The sequence below is a fragment of the Tursiops truncatus genome, chromosome 17, assembly GCF_011762595.2.
Source record: "Tursiops truncatus isolate mTurTru1 chromosome 17, mTurTru1.mat.Y, whole genome shotgun sequence".
NCBI classification, from domain to species: Eukaryota; Metazoa; Chordata; class Mammalia; order Artiodactyla; family Delphinidae; genus Tursiops; species Tursiops truncatus.
The window spans coordinates 51,518,701-51,531,026 of record NC_047050.1 but is presented as its reverse complement, the minus strand read 5'-3'; positions in this window follow the sequence as shown (position 1 = coordinate 51,531,026).

The window sequence follows — 12,326 nt, the reverse complement described above, 5'->3', positions numbered from 1 at the left end:
ACATATGGTAAGAAAGACTAAATGGAAAGCAGATCCTTCCATCTTTAACAGTAGGGATCTGTAAAAATGGAATTAAATGATAAAGAGGGAAAATAATTATTAAAGAAAGGTGAGGACTTCCTACTCTGTCTTTTAAAAAGTATTGTTTCTGAAGACAAGTAGCTTTGATTGTTTGTTTGCTCTGAAATTATCCATACACTTGTTAGTCCACATATTTATTCAGTAAGGATATACTGGGTATTTTCAGGAAAGTTGGGCTGATTTTGTTTTAAAGCATGCTGGGGGTTCAGAGAGGGAGAAAATGCTGCACCGTATGTGTCCTCCCCTTGGAATAATAGGGTGAGAGTGGGTGGCTGGGAAGGGATGAGACAGTATTAAATCTATTAATTTATTCCTCACACCGATCTTGTGATATGGGTATTACTCTACAGATAAGGGAGCTGAGCCTTAAAGAGGTAGATTGCTCAGGATCTCATCTTTCATCTCTAGAAGCCAAGATTTCAAGGGTCTGCAAAGCAAATGACTTTTCCACTTTACACACAAATGGAAGAGACTGGGGAATATCCTAAGTTTTCACCCAGAAACTCTTCTTCCACAGCACATATCACCTTTAAACGTACTGTATTGTCACTTACTATGTCTTGCTTATTGCCCGTCTCCCCCACTAAAATACTAGGTCTCTGAGGGCAGAGATCTGTGTTCTGTTTCGTTCACAGAAAAATGTCAAGCACTTAGAACAGTAGGTGGCATATTGTAGGGGTTCTAAAAATAGCTGTTGAATGAATTCATCCAACAAATACTTACTGGGTGCTCACACGTTAGGCACTTCGCTAGACCTGTCGTCGATAGCGAAGGAGACAGACAAGGCTTCTGCCTTCAGGGAACTCACATTCTGTCTGTGAAAGACGCAGAACATGCCAACAAATGAACAAATTAATTCTGGATAGTGTAAGTGCTTCCAAGGGAATCAGATGCTTTGACCAAGACTGATGGGGACAAAGGCCAGGAACACCTGTCCGAAGAAATACCATTAGTGCTAATGGATGATAAAGAGCCAGCTGTGGGAAGATATGGGTGGTAAAATTTTTCAAAAAGAACAGAGGCAAAGGCCCTGAGGCAGAAAAGGGCTTGACATGTTAGAGGGGCATCAAGGAGACCAGCGTAGCTAGAGCAGAGTGAGGGGCACGGGGGTGGTTGGAGAAGTGGAAGAGAAGCTAGTTCATATGGGGCCAGGTAAACCATGGTAGGGTTGGTTTGAATTTATTCCCACTGCAATGAGAAATATTAACAGACTTTATACAGGACAATGATACAATCTGGATTTTTTCCTTTCTTTCTTTTTTTTTTCTTTTTTTGACTCTGTGGCTGCTATGGGCAGGATGTATTGTACGGAGGCAGGAGTGGCAGCAGGAAGACCACTGTAATAGTCCAGATAAGTGACGACAATTTGGAGGTAGAAGTGCATATAGAGATTAAGTTGAATAATTAAAGATAGATCTTGAAAATAGTACTGATGCAATTTGCTGATAGATGGGATGTGGGGAGGAGATGAGGTAGGGTTTAAGGAAGAGAGAAATTTAGGATCACTCAGGTTTTTGACTTGAGCATCTGGGTCAATAGTGGTGTCATTTACTGAGAATGGAAAAGTTCAACAGAAGCTAGTTTGGGACAATAAATTTGAGAAGTCTGTTAAATATGTGGAAATGTCAAGTGAGTAACTGCATAGATGAATGTGAAAATCACAGGAGTCATCAGGGTTAGGGTTATAAAACAGGGGTTCTTCAGCATTTACTTACTGTTTAAAACCATGGGATGGATGAAATCATCCAGGGAGAGTGTAAAGAGGAAAAGAAGGCCAGGGACTGAGTCCAAGGGCACTTCTACATCTAGATAGAGGTGGAGGATGTAGAACCAACAAAACAGCCTGAGAGAGGCAGCCCAAAGGCAGGAGGAAAACTAGATAACTGCAATATTCTGAAAACCAAGAGCAGAGAATGGTCAACTGTATTGAAATCCTATTAGGAAGTTGAGTAACATGAGAACAGATAGATGTCCACTAGCTTTGACAACAAAGTCTTAGTGACTGTCAAGATCATTTTCTTTGCAAAAATGGGGATGGAAGCCAGACTGGAGTGGGTTGGAGAGTGAATGGAAGAGAGAAAGCGGAAATCAGTGTGTGCAGCTAATTTTTTTTGAAGTTTTACCGTGAATGGGGAGTAGGGCAGTGGGTAGCAGTTACAAGGGGATATGCGTTGCAAGGATCTGTTTTATTTTTCAATATTGAGAGGAGATAATGTTTGTAGGCTTTTGTGATTGAGCCAATGAAGAGAAAGAAACTGATGATCTAGGAGAGAAAGAATTAATTGAAGGAGGGAAGTCCTTGAGAAGACACAAAGGGACAGGATGGAGTCGTGGAGCGAGGTGGGCTGTCTCAGATAGGCTGTGTCTTCCGTGGGATACACACGTGCCTCAGGCACACATATGGGCTCTTACACAGCACACACTCAGCAGCAGAGGGACTTGGCTGAAATGGAAGGGAAGCTGTTTCTGGAAGTGAATAATCGGAAGCTTCCCAAACTAATGAGCCATGCTGACATAGGTCCCTTCCTGTAGTCTAGCCCAGACCAACACCTAGATACTGCTATCTTCCTTACACTCCCTCCTTGTGTTTATTTTTCATCATTGCTAAATTAAGCATTTTTAAGAAAAATTACAAGCGTGTTTTTGGTATCCGTTTGTTGCTACAGAAACAAATAGAACCACATAAACTCAGAACTGTTCATCAGTTCAAGATGGATGGCAAGATGGGCGCTGGTGAAGAATTCTCTGTGAGCTGCAAACGATTATGTTGATTACCACACTGGAGGCAGCTGATCCCAAACAGCAACTTGCTTTGTTGTCTTAATGACCTGTATCTTTTCTTTTACTCAAACCAGAAGATTCAAAGAAAGTTAACTCATTTGCAACAGTGAACACAGTGTAGTGTAACTTGTTACACACATGGAAACAAATCTGTGCGAAGGTAAAACAGGAGACCCTGGCAGTGGCTATTCTGTTTTTCTTTTTCTCCCTGCCTCCTTCCCCCACCTTTTCCTCTCCTTCTTTCCCAGGGTTTCGATATGTATTGTGGAAAATTACTGCTTTTACTCAGAACAAAGTCTGTCACAAATGAGTCCCTCAGAGTAAATAAAAGATGGGTCATAGCTTGCATTTCGGAAGCCCAAGGCGTTGGCTGGTTTTGTGGACAGGATGATCTGATCCCATAGAAAGAACTGCCTCAAAGTTGCTTTCCGTAATTTGGGTGCCTGTGATGTACAAACAGGCAGGAAGATGGAAAAAGAAGAACAATTCTACTCTATTGAATAAATAGCTGTCCCATCAAAGCAAATGTTAAACATTTCCTACAGTTATGTGTGCAAACATTCCAATTTATGAGAAAAGATTTTTCCCAAAGGGATATGCTGACCTTTCCAAGTTGAGCTGTTCAGAAAGGGGAAAAAATGCAATACACTCAGATGCCAAGTGTTTCTGACATTTGTGGCAGGAGAAAAAGGAAGTCTGTGACTTACATTTGTCATAGGCCCTGCCTAAGTAGTGGCTGGGTCCAATATGTTTTTCTCTTGAGGATTTTGAAAGTTTGGGGGTAGGTTCCGACTTCCATTTTGGCTCAGTGAGCACTTTTACAAAATTCACTTATTCCCAGTCTTACCAGGCAAAATGTGTACAATGAAGCAGTAACCTAGGCAATTAAAAATAGCAGTTTACAGAAATCAAATCTTGAAAGAATGTCAACAAACTCCCAATGGTCCTGGGAGAAAAAAAACAATTGGAAGGTCCAAATAGAATATAAACAACATGTTTATATCAGGTAATTATTTTCAAACCACTGGAAGACATTCTCTGCTGTGACTACTGATTCTCCCTCAATCACGATGATTGTGGTAACTAATGGTTATAACAATGATTCCAAAGAATTTTAAAATTAAAAAAGGTTTAAATGCTACTCAAAAGTTTGTGTTAGAAGACCAGAATATTTCAGCAGCATTTAAGTTTTGTAAAAGGTGTGTCTCTCTCAAAAATAAATTTTCAACATAAAAAAACCCAATACACAAAACACATAAAAGTGCAGTGTTTGGAACAGGGCACCAGGCCTGGAGACCTCCCATTTGCCTCCCTCTCATCTCCTGCAGTGGTTCCAGTGTCACCTCTGCGAACAGTTTAAAAACCAGTTCACTATATACCAGGTTCTTTGAAAACTGCCACTTCAAGTAAGATCTCCTATGTGGTAACTCTCAGTTCATTGGAAGAGTAAGTACTCTGGATAATGGTGAAGGACTCGATCTTCTACTGTCCTAAACAAATTAATGCTTAATAGAGATGTTTTCTAACCTTTTCTCACAAAACTTTGTTTGCCTCTGCTCTGTTGATTTGAGTGGGAAGAGAGTCACTCCATCTCCAGAGGCAATGGAAGCATCTGGGATTATGGATGTGAAATGATGATGTAAAACCCACAGTCCAGGCTTTCTAGTGAATGCTGTTAAAGGCAGGCGTCAGAGCTTTCCTCCTCATGGCCCTAGAGTTCCTCCCATGGTAATCTTATCTGGCCCACCTTCAGAGATATTTTCACCCTTGTTCCTTGAAAGTAGCATTTCTGATCAAAGCTATTTGAATAACTGAAAAATTAAATTTTTGCTAGACTGTAGCTTTAATGGACTGGAATATGAAAACTATTAACAACTGCAATATTTCTCTAATTTGATGGTGCAGTAAGAAAGATCCTTTCTCTCCTTCCTTGCAATCAGATAGCTCACAGGGTTTGAAACGGTTTGCCAGCCTCACTTTCTACAGTAAACAATAGGTGCTGGCATTTTAAACTGACCTTTAATTCTTCTGAACCAGCGCATTATTTCTGGCTTGTATGGAGAAAATGAAAAACTTGAAAGCAGTCTTAATAATTTTCACACTGAAAGCAGTGCATGGAAAAAAGTTTTAAAGATGATCACCCAGGTACCACGTTACTCCACAAGGGCTCCTTCGAATCAAGACAGATAGGCAACTAAAGAGGCCTGGATGCACTGCAGAGCTTCAAAAAGGAATCAAAATCACTTGTGATTTAAACTTAAATAGGGCACACTTCATATCTCTATTCTTATGCACAGCTTACTTTATTGACCACTACAATAAAACACCGAGTAAAAAATTTTTTTTTCATTTATTTCAAGGGCCAGTATATCTAATGATGATGTCACTTTTCTCCATAAAATAGGTAACCACTCTTTTTACCCAGGAATAGTCAACAGGTTTGGAAACTGCATTGCTGTATAAATTAAGGATTCAAATTAAGGTCTGAATATTTTAACAAATGAAACCAATTACCAGAAGATATTAATATCTTATAATGAGCCAAAATTGACCCAAGAATAAGAAACCATAGCAATTTCTCTCAACACACCACCAACTCAGACTATGTCCTTTGAGTTCCCGTTCACGGGGATGATTTTTTTTGTGCCAATCACTCTCTGAACCAGATCCTGAAGACACGTGTTAGGAAGATACCCGGACAAGGTCAGGGACACAATTTGTAGCAGGAAGGTCTCTGGGTGTAGTACTGGTCTGCACATGTATGAAACTGTGACCTTGGCCTCATTTGAAATGTGACCCAATCAAGTGAGCTAATTGGCCTATGCAAATGTGTGAATATAAACCACACTTCATTTTGCCTTGATTATAACATCTGACCCGAGTAACCTGGAAATACATAATTATATGGCATTGACATTCAACCACAGTTGTTATTTATATGAAAATAAAAGCCAAGCTAATTTCTTTCATGTTTATTAAATAAATTCTTAGAAACACATTATCTACTATCATTTGTAACATCACTGAGCTCTTTAAGAACCAGAGAGGAATGACTAAAAGCTCACTCTTTGGCAGCTCGTAGTTTCATCAAGTGAAGATAGGCCTTCATAGTCCATTTAGAATGCTGATTAAACACTAATATAGCTGCTCTCAAAGCTTGCTATTTTCCTTTCCATTAAGTTGGCACACAATTGTGCTTCTAAGCTTTGGTTTCCTTACATGTCAAGTGGGGATAATGTCCACCTCAACGGATGTGAGGAGTCACTGATAGTTAAAATTCTCTGATGGTGCTGAGCCACGGAGTCAATGTTGATTCTCTTTCTTATTAAACTTGCAGTTCAACTTAAAGGTGTGTAAAAATTTTGTAAGATCAGTCAACTTCTCCCACTCTCCTCAGGGAAGGGGCTGCAACATCAGTGTGTGGTGAGAGGTGGGAGGTGTGCACAGGATCCCATGAGAAAGTGCGTGCAGGGGCTCATAAGGAAGTGTGTGCAGGGGCTCACAACTACCGTTGTTGAGCACTTATATATGTTGCCAGGCACTATAATGAACACTCAGTCTCAGTTAACCCTTAAAACCACCACCACCATTCAAAAGATTTGCAATCACAGGCGATTTGTTTAATATTGCCCCATCTCTGCAGCAGCTGGAGAACTCTGAGAAGCTCTCAAAATTGATGTGCTCAGAGCAGTATATAGGCAAGGTCCCTGCAAAAATAGCCATGGAAGTTCCCTGAAGGGAAAGGCTGAGATTGTCTTGGGTGGTCAAAGACTTCTAGTGAGTTTCTCTGTAACACTCCTGATTGTGGATTAGCAGTTGCAACAGCAGTTATGCAAGGGTAGAAATCTGTCGTATGGGGTGGAGGATGAGGGGTCTTCTAGAATAGTGTCTCTTTCCAGCTTAGGAGATTGAGGCTTCTGGTGAAAAAGCATATTAACTACTCTCAAAACTTACTCTAGTTACTGAGCAGTCCAATGGCCACAACTAAGGGACACTGAAAATAAAAGATAGCAAGCAAAGTAGGGACTTCCCTGGTGGCGCAGTGGTTAAGAATCTGCCTGCCAGTGCATGGGACACGGGTTTGAGCCTGGTCCGGGAAGATCCCACATGCCGCGGAGCAACTAAGCCTGTGTGCCACAACTACTGAGCCTGCGCTCTAGAGCCCACGAGCCACAACTACTGAAGCCCATGCGCCTAGAGCCCGTGCTCCGCAACAAGAGAAGCCACGGCAATGAGAAGCCTACGCACAGCAACGAAGACCCAACACAGCCAAAAATAAAATAAATGAATACACAAATTTAAGGAAAAAAAAAAAAAGAAAGCAAAGTAAAAGAGGGACTTCCCTGGAGGTCCAGTGGGTAAGACTCCATGCTCCCAATGCAGGGGGCCCGGGTTCGATCCCTGGTCACGGAACTAGATCTCTCATGCATGCTGCAACTGAAGTCCATATGCCACAACTAAGAAGTCCGCATGCCGAAACTAAAGATCCCACAGGCTGCAAGGAAGATTCTGCGTGCCACAACTAAGACCTGGAACAGCCAAAATAAAACATAAATAAATAATTTTTAAAAAAGAAAGCAAAGTGAAAGAAAGTTACTAGCTGTTGATGTAACCTTGAAACAGCCTTGGTTGTATTAAAGAAAATGGAAGTAAATTACACAAAGAAAAAAAAAGCTGTCTTTGATATCAGGAGAGAACAACTTAAATTTTAAAAATCTGCATAATGGGAAAAACAAGTTGATTAAGTTATTAGCTACTAAAATGAGCTCTTAATGGATCCACCATCTTCTTCAGCCCTCCATTCACCTGTAAGAGAGGGGAGAAGCTCCTTCGCCTGCAGCCATCTGCAGGCCCTAGAGCACCCCAACCTCCCAATTTGACTTCAGCCGGAAGCACCCACCTTGGTAACTGCTGTATTCGCCGACACACTTATGAAAGATTTCCTCTGAACAAGGGGCTAAGGAGTGTGAAAATCGTTTCAGTAGGTTATCTCAAAGCTGAGCTACAAAGGATTGAGGAAAATGTAAATGTTAGCTCTGTGGCCCAGAGCATGCCTTTAGTAAATACGTCATCCAGATGAGCACAATAAAGCAAATACTGCAACAAACCAAGTCACAGGAATGCTTTGGTTTCCCAGTGCATAGAAAAGTTACGTTTATACTATACTGTAGTCCATTAAGTGTGCAATAGCATTATGTCAAAAAAGTGTACATACCTCAACTTAAAAATTCTTTATTGCTAAATATGCTAACCATCATCTGAGCCTTCAGTGAGTCATAATCTTTTTCTGGTGGAGGGTCTTGCCTCCATGTTGATGGCTGCTGACTGATTAGGTTGGTGGTTGCTAAAGGCTGGGGTGGCTGTGAAAATTTCTTAAAGATAACAATGAAATTTGATGCACTGATTGACTCTTCCTTTCTAGGAATTATTTCTCTGTAGCATGCAGCGCTGTTTGATAGCATTTCACCCACAGTAGAACTTTTCTCAAAATTGGAGTCCCTCCTCCCAAACCCTGGTGCTGCTTTATCAATTAAGTGTATGTGATATTCTACATCCTCTGCTGCCACTTCAACAACCTTCACAGCATCTTCACCAGGAGCAGATTCCATCTCAAGAAACCACTTTCTTTGGCTCTTCCGTAAGAAGTAACTCCAGATCCATTTAGCTTTATCATGAGATTGCAGCAATTCAGTCACATCTTCAGGCTCCACTTCTAATTCTAGTTCTCTTGCTATTTCCACATCTGCAGTGACTTCCTCCACTGAAGTCTTGAACCCCTTAAAGTCATCCACGAGGGTTTTAAGCAACGTCTCCCAAATGCTTTTATGTTGATATTTTGACCTTTCCCCATGAATCATGAATGCTCCTAATGGCATCTAGAATGGTGAATCCTTTCCATACGGTTTTTAATTGACTTTGCCCAGATCCACCCGAGGAATAACTATCAATGGCAGCTATGGCCTTACAAAATGTATTTCTTAAATAATAAGACTTGAAAATCGAAATGACTCCCTGATGCATGAGCTGCAGAATGGATGCTGTGTTAGCAGGCTAGAAAACAATATGACTCTCATTGTACATCTCCATCAGAGCTGGAGCATTGTCCATAAGCAGGAATATTTTGAAAGGAATCTTTTTTTTTTTTTTTGAGCAGTAGGTCTCAACAGTTGGCTTAAAATATTCAGTAAACCATATTGTAAACCGACGTGCTGTTATCAATGCTTTGTTGTTCCATTTGTAGAGCACAGGCAGAGTAGATTTAGCGTAATTCTTGAAGATCCGAGGATTTGGGGAATGGTAAATAAGCACTGGCTTCAACTTAAAGTCACCAGCTGCATTAGCCCCTAACGAGAGAGTCAGCCTGTCTCTTGAAGATTTGAAGCCAGGCATTGATTTCTCTCTAAATACAAAAGTCCTAGATGGCAACTTCTTCCCATGTAAACCTGTTTCACCTACATTGAAAATCTGTTGTTTACTGCAGCCATCTTCATGAATAATCTTAGCTAGATCTTCTGGATGACATTCTGCAACTTCTACATTAGCACTTGCTGCCTAACCTTGCACATTTGTTAGGGAAATAACTTCTTCCTTAAACCTCATGTACAAATCTCTGCTAGCTTCAAACTTTTCTTCTGCCTCACCTCTCAGCCCTCACAGAATTGAAGAGAGTTAGGGCCTCGCTCTGGATAAGGCTTCTGGATTAAAGGAATGTTGTGGGTAGTTTGATCTTCTATCCAGACCACTAAAACTTTCTCCATGTTAGCAATAAAGCTTTCTTATCTGTATGTTCCCTGGAGTAGCACTTTAAATTTCCTTCAAGAACTTTTCCTTTACATTCACAACTTGGCTGTTCGGCACAAGAGGCCTAGTTTGGGCCTATCTCAACTTTCACCATGCATTCCTCACGACTTAATCATTTCTAGCTTTTTGATTTAAAGTAAGAGATGTATGACTCTTCCTTTCTTTTGAACACTTAGAGGCCATCGTAGGGTTTTAAATTTGCCTAGTTTCAATATTGCTGTGTCTCAGGGAATAGGGAGGTGGGAGGAGAGGGACAAAGATGGGGGAAGGGCTAGTTGGTGAAGCAGGCAGAACACATACAACATTTATCAATTAAGTTCACTGTCGTATCTTATATGGGTATGGTTCACACCCCAAAAACAATAGTAAATTAAAAATCACTGATCACCATAACAAATACAATAATGAAAAAGTTTGAAATACTGTGAAAATACCAAAATGTAAAGAAGTGAGCAAAGGCTGTTGGAAAATTGGTGCTGATAAACTTGCTCGACACAGGGTTGCCACAAACCTTCAATTTGTTAAAAATACAGTATCTGCAAAGCACAACAAAACAAAGTGCAATAAAACAAGGTATACGTACCTGTATTGACAAAGTTTAGGCTTTTTGGAACATTGGCCGTGGTTAAATTTATACTCTAGTGGTAAGCTTGTAGAGTGGTGTTGAAGATCAATCCAGATGCCAGTTTCTAGAGCTACCACCTTCTTCCCAACCACCAGTCTTCATCCAGGAACAGTCACTGCCCTGGCCTGAGGCGAGTACATGTTGAAACTGAGGAATTCAGATGCTGAATATTGACTCAGTTAAAGATGCTACTAAAAAAGAGCCAGGATTCAATTAGAGGATATCCCTAGCTAAAGCTTAATAAAAGGAGATGGCTAGAAACCATGAAATATATATATATAAAAAATACAGAATAAGTTTCACATGTTTTTGATTATTTGTTATCTCAGTACATGAAATGCACAATTCAGATGATGGGTAGCACTTCACTAATTCTGTCTATGCCTATCCATATTTCTTTTTCACTTCTACTAATAAGCTTCTAAAACTGATAATCCTTTGCTAAAATTAAGAAACCATAAATTTAGAAGCTAAAGGAGCCAGTTTGCTACTAAAGGATTTATCATATGTATTTAACTCCATGACTTCTTTTGGAACAATATACCCAATTTAATACAGGAGTTTAGTTTACATACCAACAGAGGTCAAAAAATTCAAGAATTCGTATCTATTCTTTCCATGAGAAAAATCTCTTTCTTCCTAATTAATCTATACAGACTATAATTTCTATCCAGTCTTTATTTTTAAATAAACAAAAATAAAAAACCAAACAAAAAACAAAATCTCACACATGAAAATCATGACCAAAGCAGACTTCAATAACTATGGGGGAAAAAAAAGAAAAAAAAACTATGGGGGAAAAACAGTAAGACTGATTGTACTAAAGGAGAAATTATCCTTTCGAACCCCCAATTTAGAGAAAACATGTAGCATTCCTATAATAACTAAAATAAATACAAATGACATAAGATAATTCATTTTTTATTAAAAATTTGAGTCTAATTCTATTTAATTGGGAGTTTACTGGCAAAAACTCTCTAATAAACATAACTGAAAATATAGCTTGGGGCTATAACAGGAAGTTTTTTTATCAAAGTTAAATTTCAACCGATTCCACTTTGCTGTACACCTAAAACTAACACACTGTAAATCAACTGTACTCCAATAAAAATTTTTTAAAAATAAAAAATAAATTGCATTTAGTCTGGAAGCTTAGGGGTAAGAACTTAGCTCGTTGTATAGTTTGTGATTTTACCAAGAAATATCACTTTAATTCAAATAAATTAGCAGTATTTGGCCTGTAGAGTATTTACGACATTTTCAAACTCCACAAAATGTTCATTTGGGCAACAGCTTTTAAGAAAGTAAAAATATTAAATTCTAAAGCCATAGAAGGTCAGGCTGGATGTATTTTAATTGTGGAGACAAAATTAATGAGATTTTAAACTATCAAATCTACATTTTTCCCTATGAACACAGTCTATATCTATTTCCTGAAAACTATTTTGGAGCTAGTCAACATCTGAAAATAGAAGTATTATTATTCCTATCTTGTTTTAATAAATCAATAATGTTACCTTAGTCAACAACATAGGTAACCTGTATTATGTCAGATATATAAAACTGACACAGAAATTATCTAAAAGCTTTGAAATAGTAAAACTGAAGGCTATATGCATTTGTAAATTAATACCTTTTGGTGGGGAGGAACTAAGGTACTTAAAGATACCATAACATCTGAAAATCTACAATGACAGGGAAAAACTACTAATACTAGCTTTTAAAACTCACAAGTTAAAATAATGTAAAACAAATTTGCCATTTTAACTGATTTTCAGTATGTTTATACATGTAATATAAATGACAGATATGTATAACAACACCATCTAAAAGAAAACAATGATGTACAAAATGTTTGTACTAAATAAAATTATTGCATTTAATGTCATTTTCTTGAAAACTGAAATTACCAGATCCCTAATGAATACCAGTTCAAGTTAAAGGAAATGTGTGCCAGTACCAGCTTCTGACAACAAAAATAAGAAGTTAAAGCTCTGCAAGTCTGTCTGATTTAGGTCAGGTAATCATGGAAACAAAA